Genomic DNA, 17,586 nt, shown 5'->3' on the forward strand with positions numbered 1-17,586 from the left:
CCAGATACGAAGCAGGAGAGCTACACGTTGCGGAGGACTGGAAGCGATTGGCCATTGACGTGACACACTATCGGCACAAATTGTATCTGTCGATGGTCGACTGTGGACCGGGAAGGTTTGCCATCTGGAGAGAGATCAGGGCATGGGCGATCAGAGGGGTCATCGAGGAGATATTTTTGGAGAGAGGGCCGGTTGAGGAACTCTTAATGGACAATGGCCCCGCTTTCCGATCAGAAGCCTTTAAAGGGGTGTGCGATAAGTGGGGAGTAAGGCAATTTTTCAGAGCAGCGTATCGGCCGAGTGGGAACGGAATAGTGGAGAGGAATCATCGCACCATTAAAGCCGCTGCGGAAAAAAGCAACGTATCACCCATAGAGGCGGTGTTTTGGTATAACATCTCGCCGAAGACCAAACAAGATGAGACAACTGTGCCTCATAGGGCCGTTTTCACATATAAGTGGCGGCATCCGTGCAACAAAGCAGCAGGAATTGAGAGTGAAGAAGCCACTATCAAAGTAGGTGAAGAGGTGTGGGTGAAACCCCCCAATGCACAGTGTACCACTCGTTGGAAAAGAGGGGTCATAACAGGATTGCAGTCGAAGAACAATGTGATGGTGAATGGCGTTCCCCGGCATATCTTAGACCTGCGTCGTGTGACATTGCCGGTATGCAGTGAGGGCAGTGAAGAAGAAGAAATCGAGGGCCACCGAGAAGCAAATGATGCTGCTCAACCTGACTTAGGCCTACGCTGTAGTGAACCTGAAAACGTTAACCCCCGAGAAGTTGTCCCCCAGAGGCCTCGACGCGAGAGGAGGCAGCCTGCTTATATGGAGGATTACGAAGTATCCTATTGATCTCAAAGATCAGGGGGGGGGCGTGTGGTGTAAATGAAGAAAAAGAGAAACAAGAACGACCGACCGCGTTTTTGTGTGGCTTACCTCGTGTTCATAATGAAGAAGAAAGAAACAAAAATGGCTGCCCTGTTTCTTTATATGCCTACAGGGTGACCACGAGGTATGCAAATGAGATGCTCCTGATTGGAAATAAAAGAGGAGTGATTAGAGGGGGAAGGAGGGCATTCTGAAGTTTGATTGCAAGCAGAGAAGGTGTATTTGCAGAAGAGAAAAGCTAAAGTTGCAGAAGTTCGTTTTGGAGTGGAGAGAAGACGCGTCAAGTGGGAATGGGAAGGTGAAAGTTCGGACAGCAGTGTCACGCAACCGACAGTCTTGGAGGCATTGAATGTGACCATCCATTTTTGTCCCCATTCCACTACAGATTGGAGGTCATCCTCTAGTCTTTCTGCCATTTCTTTAGATATGTGTTCATTTGTTTTCCTGTCATGCCTGTTATAGAGTGTGGTATCATCAACATATATACTCATCTCAGAGGAAATCTTGTCGGGGAGGTCATTTATGAATATCAGGAACAGTAGAGGTCCAAGGATAGACCCCTGGGGCACTCCTCCATTTATATCATATTGTTTAGATGTACGACCGTCGAGGACAACCTGAATTTCTCTCTTATCTAAGAAGGATTTAATTATGTTAAGTATTCTACCAGTGATACCGTATGATCTAATCTTCCTGAGGAGACCCTCATGCCATACCCTGTCAAAAGCCTTAGATATATCTAGAGCTACCGCTCTGCCCTCCCCCGCTTTGTCCAGTGAATGGTATATACGTTCAGAGATTACAGTGAGGATATCAGCTGTGGAACGGGCTTGTATAAATTCATATTGTTTGTCAGTCAGAAGTTTAGCATCTGTAAGGTGCCGGAATAGAGCATGGTTAATTATGGTCTCAAATATTTTTGCAAAAAGTGGGAGGAGGCTATTGGGGTGATAATTTGATGGGTCAGTTCTTTCGCCAGAATTCTTGAATACTGGTACCACAGAAGCAGTTTTCCAACAGCTCGGAAAGCATGCTTCATTAAGACATTTGTTGTAGAGCTTGGAGAGAACTGGAGCTACTTTGGCTGAGCACTTTTTTAATAGCACAGCTGAGATGAGATCAGGTCCATATGCTTTTGAAGTGTCAAAGCTTTTTATGATAGCATGTACCTGAGCAGGGGTGATTTTTAAATCGTCTAACGTGGCATTTGTCAGCAAAGGGAAGTCAGGCAGGGAGTGGTTGGAAGGGTCCAGTGTGGAGTTCAAGGCAAACCAGCTGGCAAGTATATTAGCCTTGTCGGTTGCTGAGGAGACAACCTCGTGATTGTTGGTTAGTGGGGGAATTGTTGATTGCCCATTATTTACTACACTGTTATAGATTTGCCAGAAGTCACGATTTCCTAATTTTTGTGCTTCCATGCGTTTTTTAGTGGTTTCCGTAAATTCTCTCTTAGCTGTCGCTATTTCTTTCTTAACATTACTTCTAGCTTCTATATACTTCTGTTTGTTTGAACTGGATTTATGTAGGTTAAATCTGCGGTATGCATGCTGCCTTTGAGCAATAGCAGTTGCGCAAGTCGAAGTAAACCATTGGGGAGAGTGGGGCTTGCTATAAAAAGTCCGCATGGGAACATGTGCTTCAATTGCTTTTTTGAACACTTCAGTGGTCTCATTTGCGCACTGTTCAGCAGGAAGAGAAAAAATATTTCCCTATGGGGCATCTTTGATAAGATCTCTGATGGCTTCCCAGTCAGCCTTTTTATAATATCTCGTTGTTTTCAGCACTGGCTCTTCAGTTTGGGGTCCAGAATTTAGGACGATTTCTACCATTATCACTGCATGGTTAGCGTTCCTGAGTGGGCTGTCAGCATTTGTTATACAATCCTCGGGAACTGTAGTCAGAAACAGATCTAGAAGTGATGCGTGTTGTTCTTGCTGTGTTATATAGTGTTATTATTATTAAGTGTTCTTTTTAGTAAGGATAAGAGTCTTAAGAGTGTTCATGGAAGTAAGAAATCTTTGAGGTTCATGTGTGTGATCATGTTGTGAGATATGGAGACATTAACAGGTGTATATAAAGAGAGTGAGAGTTTATAAATGAAAGAGAGTACATATAATTACGCTTTGAGAGGTGTTTTCCATATCTAGATAGATAGACCGATAGGTTGGCATTTATGCCGATAGATTGAGAGGTTGGCATTTATGCTTTGACAGTTCGTATGAGCGGGAGTGTTTATATAACATAAATAGAATGACACATATACTTTCTAAACATATATTTTTTAGAGGATGAATTTCGGATAGTTCTTATATATAAATTGACAATACCTTTTTCATGTAATGATGGACACAGGAGACGGCAGTTATAAAAACATGATGAGCATTTATTCTTCCACTTGACCGGTCAATGGCTTGCATCCAGGAATTCAAAGTTTCTTCTTACATTTTCTTTTTCTGTTTAAAACCCTCTAGCTTCCAGACGGGCCAAGGTTTGAACTGGTCGGACTCTCGTCTGACTTTCTGACTCTCTGCCTCCCTTCTGACTTCTTAACTAACTAACTAACTCTCACTTCCTATATTGAGAAATCCATGCATGTCCGACCAACGTGACCACAACTCACGTGCCATCAACACGCACGACCTGCACACATTCTGATTTCCCATTTCCTTTGTTGTTCTCACAAAGGAATTCAACCTACATATCTAACTCATTTAACCCATTTTTTTTATTATCCAACATTCTTTCTACAATGAATAGATTCCAGCCAAAATTATATTTATTATTTATTTTTTCAGAATCAACAATTTACTGGACATTCCATTTAAAACCCATTGTTCTTTAAAACTTATCTACAGGGTTCGATTCCCGTTTTCTCTAATTTTATTTTCATTTACTAATTCTCTTTATTTTTACTTACATGAAAAAGGGGACAAGCATTTTTCATGTAACAGCTGGTCAGGGAAACGGGTTGGAAACGTAACCATTTGTGATAGGGAGTGAGATATAGCTATGACGAGATCCCTGGCGACACCAGATGATCTTGCTTTTCAAATAGAGGAAGAGAAGATGGCAGAGGATGGGGTATGGTTGAGGGGGGCATGCTGACACTTGGTCAAGGAAAAACAGATGTTTATGAGATTCCTGTCCACCAGAGAAGAAATAGTAAATATTTCAATGAGAAAAAATATATAAATAAATATGATAATAGATAATAGTTGTTCTTAAGCGGTTTTAATTTCCATTTTGTACTTATGTAGCGATAGGAAGAGGCAAAAATGTTCAGAAGAAATAAAATATTTCAATGGGGGAAAAAAAAAATATGATAATGAGATTCTCGAGTTGGCAGAAAAAAACAATACAGGGTCGTTTTCTGGTTTAGGTTAGAACAACAATTAAAATTATTAAAGAAACAATGTTCTGTTGAAAGGTACGTGGGGGGATGCGGTCTCACTAGCCGACATCTATAGGAAGTTTAGGGTCAGGAAAAAAGGAAAAAGGGTCGCCAGCCGAAAATGTTTGACTCAGATGACGAATCACTCATGAAAATAAATAGTTATCGCTTATCACATCAGTGCCGGGGTGGGGTTTTTAAGAGAAAGACAAACGAGAATTGTTCCTATATCACGGCTGTTATGCATCTATCAACAACGGAAGGGTTGGTTTTAAACACCTGCGAGCAATAGGAAGAGAATTCAGAACTTAGTGACAGCTTGAGGTGGGAACTGAGGGGTGAGGGGTCGCCGTCAGGCCTTGTTCGACCTAAGGACTAATAACTCCTAATTTGATGATAAGTTAACACCTCAGACTAATGAGGGAGAAGGTTCGGGACAAAAGAAAGAGAGAAGGGGAGTAAATTAATAGGGAACGAAGACAAAGAGAGAAAGGGAAGAGAAAAGAAATAATAACTCCAGAAAGGTGAAAGGGGAATTACTGATTTTGATAAAAACCAGATACTCTGGCTAATCAGCGTCTTTTCTCGTTTGGGCCGGCAGGAGCTTGTTGTGATAAACAATTGAAGAAAGAGGTCCCTCAAGAAATTCTTACTAGCCGACATTATCACCAGTAGAAGAGACAAAGGCACCTGCATCAAGAATCCTTGCCTGAAATTAGCGAAAACGATAGTTATTTTCATAACCTGAGTTTTCCTTTCTACACGACGTGTATGTTGAATCTATTGTCAATAATGTAAATTGTGATACAGAACTTCCCTGGCGTTGTTGATCATTTAATGCTTGCACTTCATGAAGGATGACCCATTGATTACAGCTGCCAGGACCACGATCTTCAAGCTGCAACAGCGAGAGATGCCTACTTGCCAACTCCAACGCATGTGAGAGAATCTGACCGCAGAACCTGACGTAGACGATCACCTAGCCGCATCCAGGTATTGCCCCGACTTGGGGTTGAGAGCACTGTAACGTATCGGTGGCCTGATTCCGAGGGTCTGAGAGAGACAGTGCATGTTGAGGGGTCCGGTGCTCGACAGAGTAGAGGTGTGGCCACTCGCACTTAGGGTTAGTGCACGTCACTTTGTATCGTGCGTGCACGGCCTGTGGGTGCTGTTGGGGTTATATAGCGAAAATATGTGTTGAGCTGCCCGCTGCATCTGTGTGAGTAGAGAATCCAAGCCAGTTTTTGTGGTGAACATTAAAGTCCCCAAATACATGTACTTGTGTACTAGTGTCAAGGGAGAGTGCTGTGTCTATGCTGTCAGAGACTTTGTTTATTATGGTGCAGTCCTGGGTCGAGGGAGAGCGGTAGAGAAAATAAAAGTAGCTAATGTTATGTTGTATGTTTAGTCTAAAGCACATAAAGGCTTGAGCGTCCGTTTCTAGGTTTGTTTCTCTAGTCAGGGGGAGGGTGTTACGAATGTAGACTCCAAGTCCGTGCATGTCTGTCAGAGTCCTTACGGCAGAGTGGGAGATAGCCAGGTATGCTAAAGTTAGAGGGGATGGAGGAGTGTAGGTTAGTTTCGCTTAGTGCTAAGATATCTGGAGTATTTGTTAGGAGAAATGCTTTAACATCAGCTAAATTAGTTCTAAGCCCACGGATGTTAGTGAATGCAAGCCTCAAGGGAAGAGGCAAGTTGGATTTGTTTGTCCCTAGGCCTGGTTTAAGCTTATTTTTTTATTGTACTGTCATCATGTTTTTAAAGAGTTTCAGTTAGGTAAGGGGGGCTGAACAAGAGGTTATGCAGGGTATCAGACATGCAATACAAGTAGACCATTAGCTGACCTTTCTCCAACTAGGACTGTGGCCTCAGGAAAGCCCATCGGGAATGAGTGCAGGGTCCCTTTCCATGCGCGACATGGCACTACAAACATCCCAATATTATACAACTGTTGATGGAGCAGCCGCTCTAAGTGTTACCAAAGAGTTAGGGCACCTGTACTACCAGTCGGAAACTGCAAAAGCATGAGATGCCACCAGTTTCATAACAGAGTGGGTAGATACCGATACATACGAGCTCCCCAAAGTTTCTAGGGTCATAGCAGTAGATCCAGCTTTCATTGCAGGTTAACAGAGCATCAAGAACTGTGAAATCTGAATTAATCAGCTTGACCATCTCCCTGCTCTCATGACGTCTTCCTTTTTTATCTTCTCTGAGCACCATTAGGACAAAATTTGCACAAATCTTTCGCATTTGTAGTTCCTTGTGAATAATGGTGTGTACAGTTTCCACACTGAACCCAAACTGTGAAATTATTGTCTCTATAGACACACAACGGCCCTTATCCATGTAATTCTTGATTTGGCCAATCAACTCTGATGTTCTGACTTCTTTACTCCTCCCACACCTCTTATCATCCTTACCTTTTTTGAATTTCTTATGCCACTCAAAAACTGATGCTCGATTCATGCAAGATGGTCCAAAAGCAGTTTGAAACATGTCATACGTTTCTGTGGCAGTTTTTTCCAAGTTTAAAACAGAATTTTATTGCATATCTTCTAAAGTGTTCTGACGTCCAGACTACATTTTTGAAATTCACTAACTGTGACAATAAGGATTTAGTAGGATGTATTCCAATTCCTGCCGTAGCTGTTCATTTGAACCTGATATCATAAAAATTAATTAGTCATCTCATACGATGTGGTGTGTCAGAAATTTCGTGAAAATAGTGAATAGTGACACCCCATCTTTCCAAGCTTATAACTCCTCGAAAAATGTAATTCAACCCTTAATTTTTTTTTCAATTAAAGGAGCAAGGACCAAGGTTTCATTAAAAAAACAAAAACAAAAAAAAACGTGTTTTTTTAAATTTTGTTTTTTAAAGGTTTTAAACTTCGGACTTTACAGGTAAATTTCTAAAAAGCAGTACTTTTTTTTGTTTTAAATTTGAATATATTATTTATTGACCTTTTCTCTTCAATTTGTGATATATAAGACTTTGGTACATAAATTAATTATTTACTTTTTAATAGACATTTCAAAATGGGAGGTGTGAATTATTCGACCCCCTGTCTTTCCAAGCTTATAACTCCTCGAAAAATGTAATTCAAGCCCTAATTTTTTTTCAATTAAAGGAGCAAGAACCAAAGTTCCATTAAAAAAAAAACAAAAAAAAACAAAACAAATAACGTGGTTTAAAAAAAAAGGTTTTAAACTTCAAACTTTACAGGTAAATTTCTAAAAAACACTACGTTTTTGTTTTTTTGTTTTTTTTTTTAAATTTGAATATATTATTTATTGACCTTTTCTCTTCAATTTGTGAGTAAATTAATTATTTACTTTTCGGTGAGTAAATTAATTATTTACTTTTTAATAGACACTTGAAAATGGGGGGGGGACGTGAATTAAAAAAAAACCGTTTGTCTAAAATATTATATTCAGTTTATTGGAAAGAGCATAAAATTTCACATTGACCCTCAAAATATCGTAAAAATAGAATCAATAGAAAAATTTTGATAGATTTTTAAAGTTTAAAAATTGAAAAATATTGAGTTCGGAAAATTCATTACTGTTTTAAAAAAAAAATCTATTACTTTTAAAACAACTTTAATAGTTTATTTTGGAAGTATAGAGAAAATAAACAACCCACTTTTAAAAGAGAAATTACGAGATTTTTATATTTTATTCGCAGTTTCGTGTTAGGGGTGTCAAAAATTCCTACAAAAATTCTGATACACCTGACGATAACACACTGAATTTTTAAGAGACTACGACAATTTTAAATGCCTGTACAAAAAAGTCTGGAATCTTATTGAAAACACCTTATAGAATTTAAAAAAGAAAAAAAAAGTTATATCAGAATGAAGGCTCGAACCCTGTATGCTCGATATGTATGAAGCAGCCTCGCTTTGAAATCAGGCCAGATTGTTGATGAGAACGAAACAGGTCGGGTGGCGAACGGGGTTTGTTGAACGTTTCACGTCTTTCTCTTCTTGTTGTTCGTCTCGCTCTCTCTCTCTCTCTCTCTCTCTCTCCCTGTGCGTTTGTGCACGCCCATGTGTATGTGTGACCGTCAGTGAGTCGCACGGAGGCTCCTCGCCTTTCAAACTCTTTTTATCAATTCTTAATATTGTCAATATTTATTGACGATTCTATATTTAAGGAGAACAAGTAAAATTACATTTCTTGAAGGAAAGCTTTGGAGAAAAAATAGCAAAGAAGGAAAAAAAAACAGGCGTTTATTTTATATATATACAAGTAAGTAAAAAAAAACAAAACATTAAATTACTTCATTTTTGGTTATTAAAAAGTATGTATATCGTTGCTAACGCTATATATATGTTGGTTTAAAGTATATATTTCATTTTTTTAAAAAGAAAGTCATGTTCTGCATTTTTTTTTCTTTCTTGTTTTGTACGACGACAAAACAAACCCAACAACAAGCACATGTATCGATGGGCGATATCCGTTTCGTTTTCTCTTTTATTTTCATTTTTGTTTTTTGGTCTTCTTTCCTTCCATACAGCGCATTTATTATCACAATGTAAGTATTAAAAAACAAAACAAAAATTTATTTTAATAGTAGAAAAAGAGTCCGTAATTTATTTAATTTCTTGTTAATATTTTCCAGCCTTTTATTTGACAATGCCAAACAATAAATAAAATGTTAGTAAACAGGGGGGGGGATGAACTCTCGTCAATCCCTGTTTACTTAATTGAGTTAGACACAAGGTCGGTTTTTAAAGTGGGGGGGGGGAATCCAGCTCCCTAAAAAGAGATACTGTGGATTGGGACAAAAATTTAAATTGCCTCCGTTAAGAAGGATTTCTATCACTGACAGAGAACGGAAAAGCTGGAGTGTGTGTTATCAAAACAGATGGTGGTGCTAATGCACTTGCTGATCCGCGCTATTTTTTAAATCGTATTTCCAAGTTTAATTAAAGTTTTTATTTATTTTTTTTTATTTATTTATTCAGTTGTAAGGTTAAAGTACAGAATAGGTGCAAAACACCCTTCCCTCCCCATGTTAGGAATGGCTTTTTAAATAATAACGTTATTTCAGCACGGATCAATAAGTGCATGCATGAGTACCAAACAGATACTACACTTTGCTTTTAACCAAAAGAAAGACCAAGAAACAAACACTTCCGTTATTTATTTTACATTTTAATGTTAAGGTTATTCTTTAGATTCCTTTTTTTTCTTCTTCACTCACCATCGTTTTTATGTAAAAGAAAAAAATCTTACATTACAATCTATTTATTGAAATCTAAGTTCTAAAAGAATATTCCAAACTTCGTTTAACGAAGTGTTGTTTTCTTAAATACATGTTTGTTTATTCTTTATTTTAACTTCGATTTGTCTTATTTTAAATAGACAATTTTATTATTATAGCTGGTCAATAATAATCACACATTTTAAAACTCCAAATTTGACTTCAAAATCCCTGGCAGGGGAGTTGCTTAGTTCTTGCGTTTTTAAATATTCTTAAGTGTTAATTCAGTTTAGGGGTTGAGTCGAGAATGATGAATATCTGCTGAAAGAAGCATAAACATTTAATAATTCCTTTAAAAAAAAAAATCCTTGAAACACAAGAGAAAACCAGCAACATGATTCCTAGTGTTCCTTTAATAATTGACATGTCGTTGATGGATATTATTTAACCAAGTTGTTAAAGATACACAAGTGTACAAATTAAGATATTGGCTTCCGCTTTTTTTTTTTTTTTTTTTGTGATACGAAATCCTAAAAATATTTCCATGGCGAAATATGAACCTATTTTTGGTATTCTTTATTATTTATTTATTTATTTATTTATTTCGTTTAGAAGAGAGATGAACGGCGTTTATCACCAAACAACGTAGCAGTGGCTTCTTTTTGTCACATCTCTTGGAAAATTAAGAAAAGTGACGTTCTAATATAATCAGACTATTTTCTTATATCATGTCTTTTCGCTCATTAGCTGAATGTGTGTCCAATTGTTCTAGATGACATTTCTTTTCATAAAATCAACCAACTTCAACCTTTGAATTTCTTCGCTTGTTTTGCATGTGTCAACACAAGATGTTTTTTTTTTTTTAATTCACAAATAATGTCAAATGGTTGACATCATTTTACATTGGGTTTATTTGGTTAAAATATATTTTTTAAAAATTACTGTTATAGGTTATAAACGAAGGTTGTGATTTTGTCTGTGTTCGGGCGTCAGAAACAACACAAGATACCTTACATTATTTCGCGTGGACGCGTGACCCCCAACCTGATTATGATAATATATATTCCCTTAGTAAAGGATGGGGGTGGGTATAAATTGTTTTCATTCTTAATGCTAGTTGTTTTAAAAACTATACTGAAATTAGGTCAACCAATCAGTCAGCTTTTTTTCTTGCTATTAGATTGAATCAGTTGACAGAGAGAGAGAGCGCGGGAGGGAGAGATAGTGTAAAAGAAAGATATTACTTTTTTTTTCTTTTTAATTTAAACTTTTATATTTAATACCCATGCCCTCGATAACGCCGGGTAGCCCTGCTAGTTTGGTAATAGATAAAACAATGTGTGTGTGTGGGGGGGGGTAAATGACACCCTAAGTCATAGTGGTCACTCCCTTGAAGTACAAGTACTACTATACCACAAAAACCAAGCATTTTCATTTCAACAACTTGAAATATAAAACATTATTTCACCTCCTCGTGAGAGCAGAATTAGACACAAGGTCTGTTTTTAATGTGGGGAAAATCCAGCTCCCTAAAAAGGGTATTCTGGATTGTAGGGAAAAATAAAATTGCCTCCGTCCAGAAAGATTTCCGCTTTACAAGAACAGAAAAGATGTGATACCCTTTACCCTCAGCCAAAAGGAATTCTTTAGTTTTTTTTTAAATCTTGTATAAAATAAAAAAAAAATGATTACTTTTGTTGAACCAACTTGTTATATAAAAAAGAGTACTTATGCAGAATACGAACCATCCTGAAAAAAATGTTATTAACAAACCCATTCTTAACATGAGGAGGGGAGGGCGCTTTCGCTTAGTAACTATCCTGTACTTTCACCTAGCAATTTAATAAACAGGAGACCGTAAAAATTGAATTTAATTTGAAAATCCTAAGAACTGGCACGGTCTTTATGTTGCATAAATACTTGAAAAAAAAAAAAAAAAAAGATACTGCTGTTCATTTATTTCGTGACTTTGATGCTGCTTTTTAAAGTAAGTTTGTTTTTGATATTTGTCACAATAACGATTTAATCATTTTTCAAAGTGTGACTCTTATAGTAGCAGTTGTATCATTTGCCTTCCCCTTTTTTGGCAAGATCTAAACTTTTGATAAGATTTGATATTTTTATGTTTTTTTCCGTCTCGTTTCTGATGACCGGTATCTGCCTTCAACATTAGTTACTACAGCTACTATTCCCCCATTCCCATTTTTTCACACATTCTCTCTCTCTCTATTAATTATAATGCTTGAAGCCCCAACAACTCTCTGCATGAGCTAGTCAAAGAACACTTTTTTTTTCCTTTTTTTTTTTTTAACTGAATTCGGAGTTGAAAAAGTTTGAGTTCTCTCTTTTGAAGGCTGAGCTTACAAGACCTTAGTTTGTGTTTGTTTCTCTTATTTCATTTTACTTCAGTCAAAGTTCTCAGAAATCAAGGGACCCCCTTCCTGGGGCTAACACTTGATCTCTATATGAGATGCATAGATATTCGAATATTCCATTTAAGTTCTTCTTTACATCTTAAACACTGAGTTAGTAAAGAAGATGGGGAAATAATTTTCCTCTTCCCATTTAAATATGTTATATTTCTTTCTTGTGATCTCTTGCTCTTACCGAAACCCAGGACAAAAATTTTTCTAGTCTGGTGGAGTATTCAACTCCGATTTGTTACTTGAGGTAACATCACTTGGAGTAAGTGCACCATTCCTTGTAAAAGCCAGTGTAGGTTAGCTGTAGCAAGGAGATCCTATTTGGGCTGCGAATACTATGTTGTTTTGAATATTTAGCCAGGGTTTAATTCTAGGGAAAATTATCCTCATGCCAGCTTGTCCTAATAAACGCCTGTACAGAGAGACCTTAGACACTCAATGATAGTGTCTAGTAGGCATTCAAGTTCTCTCCTTGAATTTAACTTTGAAAATTCTATCTAAAAAATGTTCTTTAGCCAACTTGTAGTTTAGCTCCTGCAGAGAGTTGTTGAGTCTTTAAGCATTATAATTAAGAGAGGGAGAATGTGTGTGTGTGTGGAAGTACTTGTGTGATCATGTACTAATGATTAGTTTGTGTAGAAGTGGCCTTATGTTAGTTTGTCTCTATCTACTTACCTCCCCACAAGGGTAGAATTAGATACACGATTCGTTTTTAATGTGGTGAATATCCAGCTCTCCAAAAAGAGGCACTCTGGATTGGGACATCAAATGAAATAGTTATCAGAACAGATACTGCACTTTGGTATTAGCCGCATGTTAGTTTGTCTATGAAGAATAGTATGCTTTTGTAAACATACTTTTTTAACGTATACTTGAAACCAATTTCGTTAAAGGAAACCAGCACTAAAAATGCAATTTTATTGGAATTTAATATTCTAATAAAAATTATGAAGACGTGTTGCTAAGAAAAATATTATCCAGCAAATACTCCCCTTCACAAGAAATTAAAGATTCTGACTACATTTTTTTCTCTTGTACCATTTAATTATTGAAATAACATTTTTAATGTTATTTTTCCACTAGTGATGGAGGGCGCTCGGTCATACCATGCCAGGTTGTATAATACGCTTAAATATATTTTAATCCATGCAGATTTCATATTTATTACAGAGCCAATTCTCTATTGAACATTATATTGTACCTAATATATAGTAGCGATTACAAAAGTTGAAAAAAAAAAATGACTTGGGTGCTATCAACTAGAATCGAAACCAAAATATTTAGTGCTCCAGCCGTGTCACCTATCAATGTAGCTATCGAGAGATAGGTAAGAAAGATTTGACATTAAACGACTTAATGAATTGAATTTAGGTATATGCAGAAAGAAGTAAAAAAAGAAATATGTCGGCAAGTTGAAATGAACGGTTTGCATTTCAACTTATTGATATGTCTGTACGTGTTATTCAGCCATCCAAACAAAGATTTTACTCGTTATAAACCATCTTTGGTGTATGATTGCTATTTCCTGTCAATTTCAGTGCTATGTGACCAGTAGTTTGAGAGTTTATCGGTTTACAGGCACACATGAATACATCTACTGTTTTATTCATATAGATTAAATAATTAACCAATATAGTTAATTTAAGATTAGCGTTCATTTGGGCAAAATTCATAGATTCCTGTATATTTTTACCCAAACGTGTAAAACCGACTAAAATATTTCAGCATACAAAGCGATGTAAAAAAAAAAAAAAAACACGATTAAACCTAGAACCCCATCCTCCAACTTAGACCCCTACTACCAGGTCTCCTTCTCCAACATCAGGGGTCTACGTTCCAACCTTCCAGAGGTTGAAACACAATTACAGGAGACGAAACCGGACATATTCTTAAGTGGAACTGGCATAGGATCAACCACTTCCCTAGACGAATTCATAATTAAAGGATGCTCTAACTTAACATCTAAATCTGACCCCCAAGATCACCATGGGCATGGAATATGTCCCTACATCTAAGATGGCTTTCCATGTGGTAGGGATATCTCCAGAGCAAACCCTAATTTACCATATATGTGCTTCCAGGTTGCACTAGCTTACACCACTGCATTTATATTTGCCCTCTATCGCCCCCACAACAGTGGCGTTACTATATATTTAAGAGCATATCTGAGAAAATTGACCACATCCTGTCTGCTCACTCTTCGGCTAATATTCACATTTGCAGTGACTTCAATGTCCATAATGTGGAATGGCTGACCCACTCAAATAAAACCGATGACGAGGGGAGGTTCTGTCATGATTTTGCCACTGCCTATGACCTCACTCAGATTGTTCACGAATCCACCCGTGTGCCCGATACTACCGGTCAATATGCAAGCCTTCTAGACCTTTTCCTCACAACTTCCCCTGAGCTATGTTCATGTTCCGTTCTATCTCCTCTGAGATCCTCTGACCACTCTGTTGTAGAAGTTAAGATAAAAATGAAATGTAATAAGTCTTCATACGTACCTCTCCACCATACTGTATATTGATACTCTATGGCTGACTGGGATAGCTTCCGTACATTCATATCTGACCTACTTCTGCATTCCATGTTTAAAAAGGATGTGTCCTCTATAGTATCAGACCTGACCGAATGGTTAATTGTAGGCATAGACCGATTCATACCATCCAAAAACTTCCAACAAAAACCTAACAGCCAGCTATGGTTCTCCCATGAATGTGCTGCTGACATTGCGTACAGAAATCACTTTTTCCATAGCTACCAACTTGATAGATATATTGAGACTAAAGCTGCTTTCAGGACTGCCAGTAACCACTGTAAAAGAGTAATAAAACATGCAAGAGAGCTATATGTTCAGTCCGTTAAATCCAAAATAGCTGAGCAGCGGCTTGGTTCCCACCAGTTCTGGCAAATAGCAAACAGGATCTTGAACAGAAGTATGCGTTCTATCCCAACTATCATCAATGGACCTGAGGTCATCTCGTCAGCATCAAACAAGGCCAAATTATTTGCCAAGAACTTTGTAGCTAATTCTCCTGTGTGTCATGAGTAAGTTGTTGGAATCCATATTAAATAAAGAAGTAGTCAACCACCTCAACAGAAACAACCTTCTTAGTGACATGCAATATGGTTTCCGCTCTGCAAGATCTACAGCAGATGTGCTAATGGTTATATCTCATAGGATTGGTTAATCTCTTGACAAAGGTTTCCTTTCCAGGGCAATTGCTCTTGACATATCGAAGGCCTTCAATAAGGTATGGCATAAGGGCCTACTTCACAAGATTTCCAGCTATGGTATGACTGGAAATGTTTTCTCAATCTTTAAATCATTTCTCTCTGATAGGCTCATAAGAGTAGTGGCAGAAATCAGAGGCCCACAGTATTAATGCTGGAGTCCTCCAGGGGTCCATCCTGGGTCCAACTCTCTTCCTGATCTACATCAATGATCTCCCAAAACACATACTTAAATCATTCGTTGACATCTATTCTGATGACATGACCATCTATGGCAACAATTAAAGGCCGTAAATGACAATTCTAATTCTCTCTCCTCTGATCTTGAGCGCATGGTACAGTGGGGGAAGAGGTGGCTGGTCACTTATAATGCATCCAAAACCAAGCTTCTATCTTTACATTATCAACACTCTGATCCCCATCTGGCATCAATTGAAATGGATGGCTCTCGTCTTGGGGAGGCTCCATGTTTTGACAAGCTTCTGGGTTTGACCTTTACTCCTGATCTGAAATGGAACATGTACATCAAATCTGTTGCCAGAGGCGCTGGGAAAATGGTGGGATCCTTCTACCGCTCCAGAAGATATCTCACTACTGATGCAATTCTCTATCTATATAAAAGCCAAGTACATCCAAGGATGGAGTACTGCTGCCACATCTGGGCAGAAGCTGCTAAAAACAGCCTATCCTGCCTTGACAGAGTACAAAATAGACTTCGTGGCTTAGTGGGGGATGCCCTTTTCTCTTCCCTGCCACTTCTCTCTCACAGAAGAGACGTTGCGAGCCTGTCTTTGTTTTATCGTTATTTCCATGGCAAGTGCTCATCTGAGCTCCAATCTCTCGTCCCCCCCTTGCCAATCTTTCACAAGAAACACCCGTCTGGCTGAAACTACCGTCAATAATTTTCCCCACTCTTTATCTGTGCCTTAATCCAAACGTAGATTCCATGACCAAAGCTTCTTTCTCAGAAGTGCACGACTGTGGAACTCTCTGAATTCGACAAGATGCACCTGACGGTCAGAGGTTGCATAAACTGAACTATGCAAATAATACTCAAGATGAGAACAGTAGTCTGAATTATCCAAATAATATGAATTAGATAAGATTGTTTTACTTTGGCAAAATGATTTTTATCATATAAATTTCTTGCATCCTCTGTTTTTTTTTTATCTACATTCTTCAAGAAAACAAAATTCAAGCTGTATTTTTGTATCCTCATCATCAGGAATCGCATCTTCTACTTTGTGCAGATTGCGAACCCACATGACTTATTTTTTCACTATTCCTTCTGATCCAGGGCAAATTGGTTGATGGATGCCCAACTGTTGAAAAATGTCCAATTAAAAACATTTTCTCTCCACCTTCTCCTTGGCTTTCGTCTGCCTCTTTTACCTTCTAACATACCCTCAAAGCATAACTTTGAGAGGTCAATGGTTGATCGTTTGATAAGGCCAAACATTTTAGGGATTTACTTTTGATTTTATCAAATAGAGAGGGTAGAGAAGTAGTTTGTATCCCCATATAATATGAATTGTCGTAGTCGAACTCAAATAAAGTGAATGAAATAAAAACAAGATAAATATCACAAGTAATAAAATAGGATATAAATTAAAAATATACAAACATGGAGATTATTTGTCTTTGTTATCAGAAATCAATGATTTATTCGTTAGATCTCTTGTGAATGTAAAATAAATTATTTTGAAATATGACGTTTTATATAGTTTTTAGTTTCTTATGTAATCAATTTCTGTTGCATTCTCTGCCTCTGGAGAATTGTCAAAAAATTACGAATTTGACTCCCATGATATCTGTTTAAAATTCCAGTTTGATAAATATAATGAAAATGTTACAAAATGAGTATCTGTTACTTTGCTGTATATTTTTTTTGCATAAAACTGCACTGCAAGGAGGCAGATAAAGAGCCATTTTTCCCCTAGTTATTAATCTGTATATAAATACTAGAAAAATACCTGCCCCGGGATGGGTTAAATTAATTTCCTGAACAGAACATTTTCACAGGCCAAAACAACACTGATGCTATCAGATTAGGCTGTCTGAAGATACTGACTTCCTGACTTAAAATACACCAAACATTGATGTTATTTTTTAACGTTTATTTTGAAAAACTCGATCATGTTTTGCAAAATAAAAATTCTATATATTAATACTGTAGTACCTTTAATATACATATGTGTGTCACGGTTTTCAGATTATAAATTATTCGATCAGGACATCCTACTTATTAAAAAGAAGGATAGAAAGTAATAACATACTATGAAAATTAAATTAGTAAATAGATTTGCTAATTTAATTTTCGCAGTAAGTTACCTTCTATCCTCCTTTTTAATAAGATCTCCCGATCATCGCAATGTAAAACAAAAAATTTTTTTAATGATGTTGCTTTTGGGCCATACGTGAAATTAAAAT

General features: G+C 37.3%; 1 protein-coding gene across 2 annotated transcripts in view; it reads left to right on the forward strand.

Moving 5' to 3' along the window:
- Positions 1–8,207: 8,207 nt before the first annotated feature.
- The window catches only part of LOC145295823 (uncharacterized), a 174,386-nt gene continuing 165,007 nt past the window's right edge, over positions 8,208–17,586 (forward strand). Inside the window, exon 1 of one of the 2 annotated variants that reach the window (XM_080141510.1) lies at positions 8,208–8,538. The gene's annotated coding sequence lies outside the window, so the exon portion shown is untranslated. The remainder of the gene's footprint in view (positions 8,539–17,586) is intronic. The other variant, XM_080141511.1, reaches the window with a different exon arrangement.

This window comes from Euprymna scolopes, chromosome 16, assembly GCF_053919585.1.
Source record: "Euprymna scolopes isolate OS-2025 chromosome 16, ASM5391958v1, whole genome shotgun sequence".
In the NCBI taxonomy this organism is placed as follows: domain Eukaryota; kingdom Metazoa; phylum Mollusca; class Cephalopoda; order Sepiida; family Sepiolidae; genus Euprymna; species Euprymna scolopes.